This window comes from Mauremys reevesii, unplaced genomic scaffold (assembly GCF_016161935.1).
Source record: "Mauremys reevesii isolate NIE-2019 unplaced genomic scaffold, ASM1616193v1 Contig26, whole genome shotgun sequence".
Classification (NCBI taxonomy): Eukaryota; Metazoa; Chordata; order Testudines; family Geoemydidae; genus Mauremys; species Mauremys reevesii.
Genome location: NW_024100836.1, coordinates 419532 through 432263, shown reverse-complemented (window position 1 = coordinate 432263; position 12732 = coordinate 419532). Strand labels below are relative to the sequence as shown.

At 54.6% G+C, this 12732-nt stretch overlaps 2 long non-coding RNA genes across 2 annotated transcripts; one reads left to right on the top strand and one right to left on the bottom strand.

Moving 5' to 3' along the window:
- Window positions 1–1362: 1362 nt before the first annotated feature.
- Window positions 1363–5764, top strand: LOC120393609. The gene is made up of 3 exons (XR_005592093.1): window positions 1363–2367; window positions 3296–3450; window positions 5047–5764. It is a non-coding gene; the product is annotated as an uncharacterized LOC120393609 (long non-coding RNA).
- Window positions 5765–6445: 681 nt separating this feature from the next.
- On the bottom strand, window positions 6446–12472 carry LOC120393615. Its single transcript, XR_005592095.1, has 3 exons — window positions 12296–12472; window positions 11035–11058; window positions 6446–6478 (listed from the first exon to the last, which is right to left on the bottom strand). It is a non-coding gene; the product is annotated as an uncharacterized LOC120393615 (long non-coding RNA).
- Window positions 12473–12732: the final 260 nt, after the last annotated feature.

The window sequence follows — 12732 nt, the reverse complement described above, 5'->3', positions numbered from 1 at the left end:
CTTTTTCATATATGGGAACTACATTTGCCCTTTTCCAGTCTGCTGGAATCTCTCCCATCTTCCATGACTTTTCAACTATAATAACCAAAGTAAAACTAGCCCATTGGGTCTGTGAGCAGGTAAATCGCCTCCCTCGCCCAGCAGCTCCCCCAGGGCAATGACCCAATGCCTCCCCCCACCACAGGGACAGAAGCTGAAAGTCCATCTGATGGCAGGTCAGGGGCTAGCGTGGAATGTGCTGGGATCTCGGCCTGGGCCCTAGTGGGGTAGGTGACCCCGTCACCCGTAACCACACCCAGCAAGGCCTGCACCGATTTTCTCCCTGTCTGTGAGTCCCAGCAGAGAGACCAGGGACTCATTGGTCCATGGAGAATGAGCTTTCCCCCAGCTGGGGCTGCAAACCAGTGATCAAGGGCAGCGGGTGAGGGGAGCTTGCACTAGCGCTCCTGCAGGGTCCATGGTGTGGGGTGAACAGAGAAATCCAGTGTCCAGGGCTCTCAGGCCACGTGTCCATTCCACTGCAGGAGGGGATCTGGGAGCAGCCCGAGGGGACTGGGGCAGGAGTCGGGAAAGCAGCCGTCTGGGAGAAGGAGGGAATTCAGCTGTGCTGGGAAGCTGGGCTGAGCAGAGATGCTGCTGCAGATGCTGCTAGTTCCTGAGTACGACGCTGCAGCACTTTAACTACATGGTTAATATAGAGGTTGCAGCTCAGCTGAGTAGTGTGCTGCACTCATTTTAATGGTGTTAGTGGCTTTGCCAGGGTATAAAACCAGGGCCGCCCAGAGGATTCCGGGGGCCTGGGGTCTTCGGCGGCAGGGGCCCCACTTGGCGGTAATTTGGTGGCGGGGCCCTTCCGTTTCATGACCCGCCACCGAAGTGCCCGGAGACCCGTGGCGGGGACTCCTGCTGCCGAATTACCGCCGAGACCGGGCTGCGTCGGCGGCGGGTCCCGCCGGCAGTAATTCGCCAGCAGAGGTCCTTCCACCCCAGAGCGGAAGGATTCCCGCCGCCGAACCGGGAGCAGAAGAAGCTCAAGGGCCCGGCCCGCAAGAGTTTTCGGGGCTCCCGGGCGAGTGAAGGACCCTGCTCCAGGGGCCCCGAAAAACTCTCGTAGGGGCCCCTGCAGTCCGGGGCCTGGGGCAAATTGCCCCTCTTGCCCCCTCTCGGCGGCCCTGTATAAAACTGAGGTGCAGCTTCACCCTGGTCACACCCCTCTATCCCTGCTCCACCCCTCCCCTCCAGCCTGTCCATGCTCCCCCTCCCGAGCACTCCTTGTGCCTACAGCTGCTGGGGAGGCACAAGTGGCACCTGTGTGGGAGGAATTTCCCAGGGTGGGGAGGGCTTTACCCTTCCCTACAGCCCCTTTGGCCCACCCTGGGCAGCATGGGAGGCAGAGCACAGTGGTGGGCTGGGGCCAGATTTCAAGAATGTCTCTTGATGTCAGATCCAAATATGGGATCCTGCCTTTACATGCGTAGGGGCTGGACACCTGCAGTGCCCAAGGACTCCACATGCAGCTGTGGCTGCAGTTGGAACAAGTTCCCTGCAGTCCTGTAGTTCAAAGGGAGAAACTGAGGTACCCAAAATTAGGCCATTGTTGTAAATTGAGGCCTTTCCGCCTTGCCCGTTAACAACAGTCGGTGGGCTAAGGCTCATTGGAAGTCACTGTTTAGACTTGATCACGGCTGACGTAGTCCTGGTCATAAGCAGAAGCCTGGCAGTGAAAGGTCCTGATTCCATCCCCAGCCTCCAGAGGCAGATGGTCCCCCAGGGATGGAACAACCCTGGGGAATATTTTACACTCACAGTCTTTCCCACGGGCTGGGTAATTCCACAGTCTCATTCACAGGGCTGAGAACCTCAGGGTTAAGTTGCACAAAGTGAAACTAACTGAAATGTGCCCCCTGCGCTGCACGCTGTGCTGTGCTGCCCTGGGGAGATGTGGCTTTAAGCTGCTGTCCCAGCCCCTTCCCACTCTCAAGAAGGACTGGGCCAAAAGAGATCTGATGAGGTTCAACAAGCGTAAGGATTTTTATCTCTCTAGGCCGATCTGATCAGAAGATCTCGGGGAGCCTTACAGTTTATCTCCCGCTGAGTCCCCCTTTTAAGGCCATCTATCAGAGCTGACTTTAATGAACTCCACACACACAAAGCTATAAAATAAAACAACAACACTTTATTTGCTAAGGGGAGAGGAAGGAATGGAAAGGGGAATGGATTAATGATTCTGGAGATTCGGAATAACACACAGGCACTTATAATACAAGATGTTCTATCTTTACAGACATCAGCGATAAAGGGGTGCAGGATCCAGAAAAGAGAAGCCAGTAGTGAACACTGACCGTGGACAACAGATGAAACAGACAGGTACGTATCCCTATCTTAACTCCCACCCTAACCCGCTTTGCGTCGTCCTGAGTGCACGATTGATCTAACTAATCGGACCAGGTCCGTGTATGCAAGTTTGCTTTCCCAAAACAACAAACAAACAACCCCAACTTAATTAGTAAGTAGCTATTGCAGGCCCATAGCCAGTGGCAAGATTGTACCGCACCAGGAGAGAGAGCAGCCACCTGCACCTCTGACAGCTCAAAAGCTCAAGAGCCAGTGCCCCTGGCCCCTCCCCTCATTGGTCTCTGTAGGGAGCTGTTGCTGGGCAAGGTCAGATTCCTGCTCTTCCCACTTTCCCGCCTTTTCTAGGTACTGAGGAACAAGAACCTGACCCCCAATGGAGGTCGCCTTGTCCTTTTACCAAAACAAAATGGCCTTTTGATTTACAGAACTTATTTTAACTTTTATACAGAATAATTCGGCAAACATGTATACTGAAATTAACATTTCCCCTCTTGTCGGTGTTACACCTGTTTTAAAAGATGTAACTGCCGACACCTGTGGCTTTGCCAAATTATGACCCACCCGATGAATAAATTGTCACATGGCGAAAAATTTGCATTGAACCCAAATACAACCATAGTATTACAGAGGGTAGTGCTGATTAAAACATTCCTTATCGCAGACTGGGGATGTGTAATAACTGTTTGATTTGCTTCTTCCCTAATTACCACGGGACCAGTTAAACTAGGAATAGGAGAAGGAAGAACCAAAACAAATTGGTATACTCTTATTCCATACGGACCTACCATAGACCATTTACCAGAGTCTGCCGTTGTAACATTCATTTTAAACCTCCTATACAAGTCTAACTATTTACGGAAAATTTAACCTTGATCTTACTGCAGTAGAAAGTTTTACAATGAAAAGACTCTTCCTGCTTTACATCCATTTCCCTGCATAGACGAACTATCGCAAGAAGGTGTGGATACAACAGTACATTGAGAGCCGAGAAGGAAGGACTGTGCTGGAGTACTAATTCTGAACATGGCACTAGGTCTTTCATGAACCCAAGGAGCTGATATATTTCCAGAAACCCACCCCATGGTACATGCTCAGGTACTTCAATTTAATGCAACCGCAAATCTGAGAACTGTTGGGCACCCTAAGTTTGGTACAATTCCCAAAAGAGGTTTTACTATATCCCACGTACATGACATTTCTGTTTTTGCTCTGCATCCCACAGGTGCAACCTGATAGTTAAGGCACATTTCTGAAATTACTGCTTGAAATATACCTGCCTTGTTTGATCTTTCTTTGACCCACTTGAGCACACAGCACGGTTCTTCCTTGATCATTAAAACAGAAATGGGGTCATTTTGTTCCAAAGGATCCAGGGTGGCCATGGGATCCTCTGTGGCATAATGACTCCCTGTTATACAGAACAGATGGTCACCTTCAACCAAATCAATTAACCAAACCTTAACAAATACAGTGCAACCTATATACATAGAGAATAGGATGATGGCGGTCATGTCGATCTAGGAATGGAAGAGAAAATATGATTGGCACAGTTAAATGGGTTGATTTCCTTTCCATTCCTTTACCTGGCTGCTATGGAATCACTTTAATTTGATCCCCTTCTTTGCTGGTATTTGAACCTGATATACAGAGGCACTTGCTCCGTTTGTTATGATAACTGGACCCACCCAACGAGGACTAAGGACATGGCCTTTTTCTATATAATACCTAAACATTACCTTTGTACCAACCACCCATCCTACATCATTAATGTGGCCTAACCAAGCACTAATGACTTGGTTATTAGCTTTTAGTTGAGGAGCTACTCGATGTTGAAGACTGCTGATGGTGTCTAGCAACTGTGACATGTATAAGTCTATTTGCACCCTGGGAAGGTACTCATCCGGTGGAACTCCTCCCACCCACTAAAGTTCAGGGGTGTGCATAATTCTCCCAGTTAGCATCTCGTGCGGTGAAAACCCTCACACAGTTCTAGTAGATCGCATGGCCGCTAGGATATATGGGAGTTTGCTATCCCAATCCCTTCCTTGCACATCTATTACTTTTCTAAGAGCAGTTTTCATGGCTCTATTAGCCTCTCGACGATAACAGACTTTGCGGGTGAGCAGCTATGTGCAACCGCTGTTTGATGTTTAAGGCCGCACACAGCGCTTTTGTGACTTCACCCACAAAGTGTGGTCCTCTGTCTGAATCTATTTCTGATGGGATACCAAATCGAGAAAAGGTTTGTTCCAGTATTTCCTCCTTTATGTTAGGCAACCACGCCACTTAGACACCCGTTCCAAAGTTTTGGACGCAGCATAGTGTCCCTGGCCATGAGCTACAGTTATTAGTTCTTTTCGTGGAGTTATTGGCATAACCAGTACAGGTAATTCACAGTTTGGTGATGTTGCTATAATCAATCCGTTTTTGTCCTTACATATCCTTGATGTTTCCCTGCTGTTAAAAGGGCTTGGAGATCATTATCCTGTTTTTGCAGGGTCAAGATGCCATGGCCTGCTGACACATCTGGAGACGGCATCTTAACTACAGCAGCTGAAATTGGGTCTTATCCCATGTATATGCTGATCCTAACCTAGCAGCTTGTTTTGCTAGCTGATTGGCCTGATTGTCAAGCGTGGCCAGAACCGACCCCCTTCGTATGGGCTTTTACTTTGAACTCTTTTCTTCCAGATGGGAAGGGCTTGAACCACCCAACTAGAAGCAGAACACAGACAGATGTTTTCCTCAGGTGCTACCCCAGACGATACTGCCAGGACCGCAATTCATTGTGCAGCTTGTGCTGACGGCGGCCTCACCGTACCCTGCACCACTTGCTGTGTCCCCTCCTGGATTGCAGCAAACCCTGCAACAGGATGCCCTTCGTGGTGACAAGCACTCCCATCAACTGCCCAGAGTGTTAACCCTTTTCCTTGTACTTCTTCCCAGGATGTTGCTAAGAAGAATGGAGATAGTAAGTCTAAATCAGGATCTGGCAACGGACATTCGTGCTCATCTCCTGCGGTAATCGGAGCATAGGGAAGGATTCTCGTATGGGGGGGATCTTCTCAGTACGAATATCCCGATTGACCAGACTTAGAGTCCATCCCGCCAGCCGGGGAGAGGATACCCTTCCCTCATTAATTCTTCCAGAGATGACATATTTTACTGGAGTATGGCATGTCCTCACCACAATGAGAGCTGTGCCACTTAAATATTCCCAATGTGTTAGGGACCATACCAGGGCGAATACCTCACGTTCGCAAGCTGAAAACCTCGCCTCCACCTCACTGAGAGTTTTGGAACCATAGGCCATCGGTCTCACCTGGCCAATTTGTTTTTGCAGCAAAACAGCTCCAGTGCTTGCTGGAGTAGTTGCCAGGTGCAAGTAAAATGGCAGGCCTTGTTTAGGAGAGGCTCGCTGGTGCAGCCGCTAGAGCCTTTCTAAGATCATTAAAAGGCACCTTTCACAATTTGCAAGTCAAATCCTAGTGAGGAAAAGACAAAGAAGCGTAAACTCTGGCAAGTCAAATGAAAAGTATAGGGCAGAGGCCAAAAATGAACGTGAAGAGCAACTAGCCAAGGCACAACAACTAACAGCAAAGGGTTGTTAAGTACATGGGATCAGGGCCGGCTCCAGGCACCAGCCTACCAAGCACGTGCTGGGGCGGCACCTTGGGAGGGGGCGGCACTCGGGGGTTGGTTTTATTTTTTTTGTTTGGCCAGGCGGCGCGGGGAGGCGGGTCTTAGGAGGCGGGGTGCCGTGTTGGGGGGGGCTGGGACTTGGGCGACGTGGCGCTCGGGGCGGGGATGTGGGTGGGGCGCCGCTCAGGGTGGGGACTGGGTGGGGCGCCGCTTGGGGCGGGGCTTGGGTGACGCTCGGGGCGGGGCCTTGGGCGGTGTGACGCTCGGAGGCGGCGCTCCTTGTTTTGCTTGCGGAGGGTACATGGGATGCAGGAAGTCTGCCAAACGGTCAGCAAAGCCACTAGGCAATCGGTGCTAAAGGAGCACTCCAGGAAGACCAGGCCACTGCGGCGAAGCTAAAAAAGTTCCTTGCTTCTGTCTTCACTGCAGAGGATGCGGAGGAAATCCAGACACGCCAGCCCTTCTTTTTAGGTGACAGATGCTAGAATCAAAGAATTATAGACCCATCAGGTTAGAAGGCACTGCAAGGTCCAGGGAGGGTGTTTGGGTGAAGAAGGGGGTTTGGGGTGTAGGCTCTGGGAGGGAGTTTGGGTGCTGGGTGCAGGGTCTGGGCTGGGACAGGGGTTTGGGGTTGGGTGCAGAAGGGGCACAAGCTCTAGGAGGGGGTCTGGGTTCTGGGTGCAGGGTCTGGGCTGGGACAGGCGGTTGGGGTGTGCAGGAGGGGTTTGGGTGCTGGGTGCAGGGTCTGGGCTGGGACAGGGGTTGGGGTTTGGGAGCAGAAAAGGGTACAAACAGGGAGTTTGGGTGCTGGGTGCAGGGTCTGGGCTGGGACAGGGGTTGGGGTTGGGTGCAGAAGGGGGCCCAAGCTGTAGGAGGGCGTGTGGGGTCTGGGTGCGGGGTCTGGGCTGGGAGAGGGGTTGGGGTTTGGGTGCAGAAGGGGTACACGCTCTAGGAGGGAGTTTGGGTGCTGGGTGCAGGGTCTGGGCTGGGACAGGGGGTTGGGGTGCTGGTGGGGTTTGGGGTGCTTGGTGCAGGGTCTGGGCTGGGACAGGGGGTTGGGGTTTGGGAGCAGAAAAGGGTACAAACGAGGGAGTTTGGGTGCTGGGTGCAGGGTTTGGGCTGGGACAGGGGTTGGGGTTGGGTGCAGAAGGGGGCACAAGCTCTAGGAGGGGGTTTGGGTGCTAGGTGCAGGGTCTGGGCTGGGACAGGGGGTTGGGGTGCAGGAGGGGGCTTGGGGGCTGGGTGCAGAGTCTGGGATGGGACAGGGGTTTGGGGTGCAGGAGGGGGTTTGGGGGGCTGGGTGTGAGAGGGGGTTTGAGTGTTGGGTGCAGGCTCTGGGCTGGGACAGGGCGTTGGGGTGCAGGAGGGGGTGCAGGGTGTGGGTCTGGGCCAGGGATGAGGAGTTTGGGGTGCAGCAGGAAGGCTGCCCTGGGGCTGGGGTGGGGGGCCAGAGGGGAGGATTCCCCCCAGGGACAAGACACTCACCCAGGCCCCACCAGGCTGCTGCTCAGGAGGTCCAACCGGGATAAGCCCCTCCCCTCAGATTCGACTTGGAGTCACCTGGTGGGGGCGGGGAGGCTGCCATGCGCCTCCTACTTCCACAGGCGCAGCAGCCGCCTCAGCCTGCCCCCAGCGCCGCTCCCCTGTAGCCTGCAGTGGCAGCGGCCTGTGTGGGAGCACTGTGTGGAGATGCCGGGGGCTGGCAGCGACGCTTGGGGGAGGCACGTGGGGGTGGCAGGCAGGGCCGGGGGATGCTCTGGGGGTGGCACGTGGGAGTGGCAGGTCGGGCTGGGGGAGAAACCCTGCCCTGAACATTGGTGGAGCCGGGCCCCTCGAGGCCCTGAATTTGCTGGAGCCCGGGCACCACAGGCCCATATAACTCGCCGCCTCTGGCAAGGTTCATCTAGTCTAACCCCTGCCAAGATGCAGGACTTTGTGTGTCTAACCCACCCAGCTTCTCTCTTCTGGCTGGGGTCCCTTGACTGCAGCAGCTCCCCCGATCTCCTCGCTCTCCTCTTTCCCTTACTTCCTTCACTTCTCTGCCCACTGGTTTGCTGCATCTCTGAGTCCTCTCTATATGCCCTGGCCCAGCAGCTAGTTGCCCAGGCTACACTCCCATTGCCATCCGTGGGGGCAGCCTGGGCTGTGAGGGCTGCAGGTTTTGGTCCCTGGTCAATGCAGGTGCTATGGCTGCTGCACAGCTACGTGGTGACTCCTGCAGCCCATCACCAAACTGCGGGGCCATATTCTGCAGGGTGGCCTCCCTGGCTGAGATTCTGGGAGCAGAGAACCCCTGGGTCAGAGAAGGAAAATGGCCCACACAGAACACACTGTCAATGGCTCCCACAGACGTCCCGTGACACCCGACTGTGCAGCCCAGAAGTTCTCCTGCTCCTTCATTGTCACCGCGGGCAAGAGTCTGGCAATGGGAATGGATTATGCATCTGGGCAAGGAGGAATTGGCCATGGAGGTGGAGGAGGACTTGGCTTTGCCCTCCTTATCCTCCTCCTCATCCAAGTCGTCCTCTTCTGCTTTCTTCTCCATGACCACGTGCTCCATTCCCATGGCCAGGTCCTCCCCCTCCTCCACTTCCTCCTCTCTGGCCAGATCCTCCCTCTCCTCTGTGGCCAGGTTCTCCTCCTCCTTTTCCTCCTCGTCCTCTTCTCTGGTCAGGTCCTCTTCCTCCTGCTCCTTCTCCGTGGCCAGGTTCTCCTCCTTCTCATCTTCCTCTCTGGCCAGGTCCTCTTGCTCCTACTCTTCCATTGCCAGGTCCACCTCCTTCTCTTCTTCTTCCCCCTGCATCAGCACATCCTCATCCTCCTCCATTCCTGGGTCCTCCTAGTCTATAGTCAGGTCCTCTACCTCTTCTTCCGCCTCTTCTTCTTCCCCCTGCATGGCCACATCCTCGTCCTCCTCCATTGCCAGGTCCTCTCCCTTCTCCTCCTCCTGACCCAGATCCTCCTTGTCCTCCTCTGTGGCCTGGTCCTTCTCCATGGCCAGGTCTTCCTCTTTCTCCTCTGGAGCCAGGTCCTCCTCCTCTTCCTCCTGCTCCATGGCCAGGTGCTCCACTCCTGTGGCCAGGTCCTCTTCCTCTTCCTCCACAGGCAGGTGCTCCTCTTCCTGCTCCATGGCCAGGTCCTTCTCTTCTTCCTTTTGCTCCATGATCAGGTGTTCCTTTCTTCCTCTTCCTTTACCTTCTTCTTCCTCCTCCTCAGTGATCAAGTCCTCTTCCTCTTCTGTGCAGAGGTCCTCCTCCTCCTCTTCTGCTGACAAGTTCTCTTCCTCCTCCTCTCCTCTGCTGCAGACACATTCTCCTCCTCCCCCTTTCCTCTGCTGCAGACACATTCTCCTCCTCCTCCTTTCCTCTGCTGCAGACACGTTCTCTTCCTCCTCCTCCTCCTCTTCTTCCTCTTCTGCAAACAAGTTCTCCTCCTCCTTTTCCTCTTCTGTAGTCAGATTCTCCTCTTCCTTCTCTTCAGACACATCCCCCCCCTCCTCCTCCTCTTCTTCCTTTTCTGCAGACACATTCTCCTCTTCCTCTTCCTCCTCCTCCTCTTCTTCCTTTTCTGCAAACAGGTTCTCATCCTCCTCCTTGTTCTCTTCTATAGATATTTCCTCCTCCCCCTTCTCCTCTGTGTCCAGGTCTTCCTCCTCCTCAGTGGTAATGTTCTCCTCCTCTTTCATCACTAGCTCCTCCACCTCCTCCTCTTTTTCACTAATCAGGACTTGCTCTTCCTGCTTCTCCTCCTCCTCTGTCTTTAGATCTTCCTCCTCTTCCTCTCTTTCTGTGTCAGGGTCTTCATCCTCCTCTGTCTTTTCCTCAGGGGCAAAGTCCTTCTCTGACTGGTCTGTGGGGGTCTCTGCATCAGAGAGACAAGGGCAGAGGTGACTCTTGCTGGGGAGGGGAAGAGGAAGGACAGAGTGAGAAGGGATGGGAGAGCAGATTTAATGTTTCTCCCTCCCATGTAAGCATCGAAAGGCAGAGAGATCCCCACAGTGTCCCTCTCACACCCCTCAGCCCCAGGACCCATTGCAGAGAGATCCCCACACTGCCCCGTCCACAGACCCCTCAGCCCCAATGACCCATGGCAGAGAGATCCCCACACTGCCCATCCCACAGACCCATCAGCCCTATGCCCCCATGGCAGAGAGATCCCCACACTGCCCATCCCACAGACCCCTCAGCCCCAGTGCCCAATGACAGAGAGATCCCCACACTGCCCCTCCCACAGACCCCTCAGTCCCAGGGCCCCATGGCAGAGAGATCCCCACACTGCCCCTCAGTCCCAGAGCCCCATGGCAGAGAGTTCCCCACACTGCCCCTCCCATAGACCCTCAGCCCTGTGGCCCCATGGCAGAGTGGTCCCTTCACTGTCCCATCCTCCTGGGAGTTGCTCCAAATCATCAGGGACCCACTTCCCAAGCTCCCCATGCCCCATTGCAGGGGGTGGCTCTGCCACTCCCGCTGATGTCATTGAGCTCACGTGGCTCTGGCCAGACCCCTGGGCTGGGATCCCCACAATGACTGGGACAGAGCGACTGGGTGTTAATGGCCCTTGCTCCTCCCCAGGCCCAGGGGGTCTCCTCACCTGCAGTGGAGGACCACTCAGCCTCCGTGTTGCAGAGAACCTCCAGAGAGTAGCTGCTCTCCTCTCCGGCAACAGTTAAGCAGCTGAGGCAGCGATCCCCCAGCTCCTGCCCTGGGAATGCCTCCTGCTGGCCCACGCAGCTGGGATGAGGGCAGGCCTTCCAGCAGAAGCAAACCCAGAGCTGCGTTGCCTGGCTCCTGCCATGGGCTGAGTCCTGCCTGCCCAGATTGAACTTAGGCCACCTCCATCTCGGCCTGGATGTTGTCTCTCTCTGCTCAGCACCAGCCCTGGGGGCTGGTTTCCTCCCAGTGAGCAAGGCCGAGCAGGACCATCTCCTGGGGTGGCCGGGGCCTGCTTCCCATGCCATGCGGATGGAGGGCAGCTCTCTGTCTGGGGACGCTGGCAGCTGGTCCCCTCTGGCTCAGGGCCACCTTCCTCCTGAGATACCTTCTCAGCACGTCCATCCTGGAACTGAGCAGGGAGCAGCCGTGAGTCTGGGGCAACAAAGCCTCTCAGCAATGGGCCTGTCTTGCCTCAGGGGGGATGGAACCTGGGTCCTTAGAATCATAGAATCTCAGGGTTGGAAGGGACCTCAGGAGGTATCTAGTCAACCCCTGCTCAAAGCAGGACCAACCCCAACTTAATCATCCCGGCCAGGGCTTTGTCAAGCCGGGCCCTAAAAACCTCTGAGGATGGAGATTCCACCTAGGGAACCCATTCCAGTGCTTCACCATCCTCCTAGTGAAATAGTGTTTCCTAACATCCAACCTAGACCTCCCCCACTGCAACTTGAGACCATTGCTCCTTGTTCTGTCATCTGCCACCACTGAGAACAGCTGAGCTCCATCCTCTTTGGAACCCCCCTTCAGGTAATTGAAAGCTGCTATCAAATCCCCCCTCACTTTTCTCTTCTGCAGACTAAACAATCCCAGTTCCCTCAGCCTCTCCTCATAAGTCATGTGCTCCAGCCCCCTAATCATTTTGTTGCCCTCCGCTGGACTCTTTCCAATTTCTCCACATCCTTCTTGTAGTGTGGGGCCCAAAACTGAACACAGTACTCCACATGAGGCCTCACCAATGTCGAATAGAGGAATGATCACGTCCCTTGATCTGCTGGCAATGCGTCTACTTATACAGCCCAAAATGCCATTAGCCTTCTTGGCAACAAGAGCACACTGCTGACTCATATCTAGTTTCTTGTCCACTGTAATCCCCAGGTCCTTTTTTGCAGAACTGCTGCTTAGCCAGGCGGTTCCCAGCCTGTAACGGTGCATGGGATTCTTCCGTCCAGTGCAGGACTCTCTTGGCCCCTGCTGACTCCACCCCAGGGGGCCCCTCCTAGTGCCTGAGTCACAAGGGCTGCTGTGCCCTGGGGAAGTGTTTGGTGCCCAATAACAGACTAGGATTGTCATCCAGGCACAAGGGTACAAATCTATCACAATCTCCCAGTAACAACACAACAAGTGAGGGAGCTTATTGGGCAGAGGGAAGAAAGGCCTGGGGTTAAGGAAAGAACAGGAGCAACTAGACTAGTAACCCATCAACAATCACAGCATTGACAAGGGGCCCGACCCGCCCCAACCAGCTCCCTCCCAGCCCCTGCGCAGCAGAATGGGAGTTGAGTATCAGTTCTCTAGGGGCTGATGCTGCCCTGTGCTCCTTGGCCGGCTTGAAATTCACAAGGAAAACAAGCAAAAGGGATTCTTACCGGGTCTTCGGTCTGAGTGTCAATGGGCACCTCCCAGGCTGTGACGCGTCTCCCTCAGCTCCACTCCACCAACAGCCAACAACCGAATGGAAACCAACCCCTTTGTCTCCGAGCGCTGGCTTCTGATTGGCTCCCTCTGCTCCACTCCACCAACAGCCAATAACCAAATGTAAACTGACCCCTTTGTCTCCAGCGCTGACTTCTGATTGGCTCTGGTAGTAGCTCCCGCATGTTCCGTCTCCGCCCGGCATTCCAGGCATGCTGGGAAGCGGTATCCTGAGCCCTGCAGCCATTGCAGTGGCGGCTTAACGCACAGGGGCCCATGCCCAGGGCCTCGGGCAGCTCGGGGGGCCCTGGGAAAATCTCACCATGCTCGGGCAGCATGATTTCGTTGGTGATTGTCTTGCCTGGCATCAACAACGCTTCTGCTCTCACTC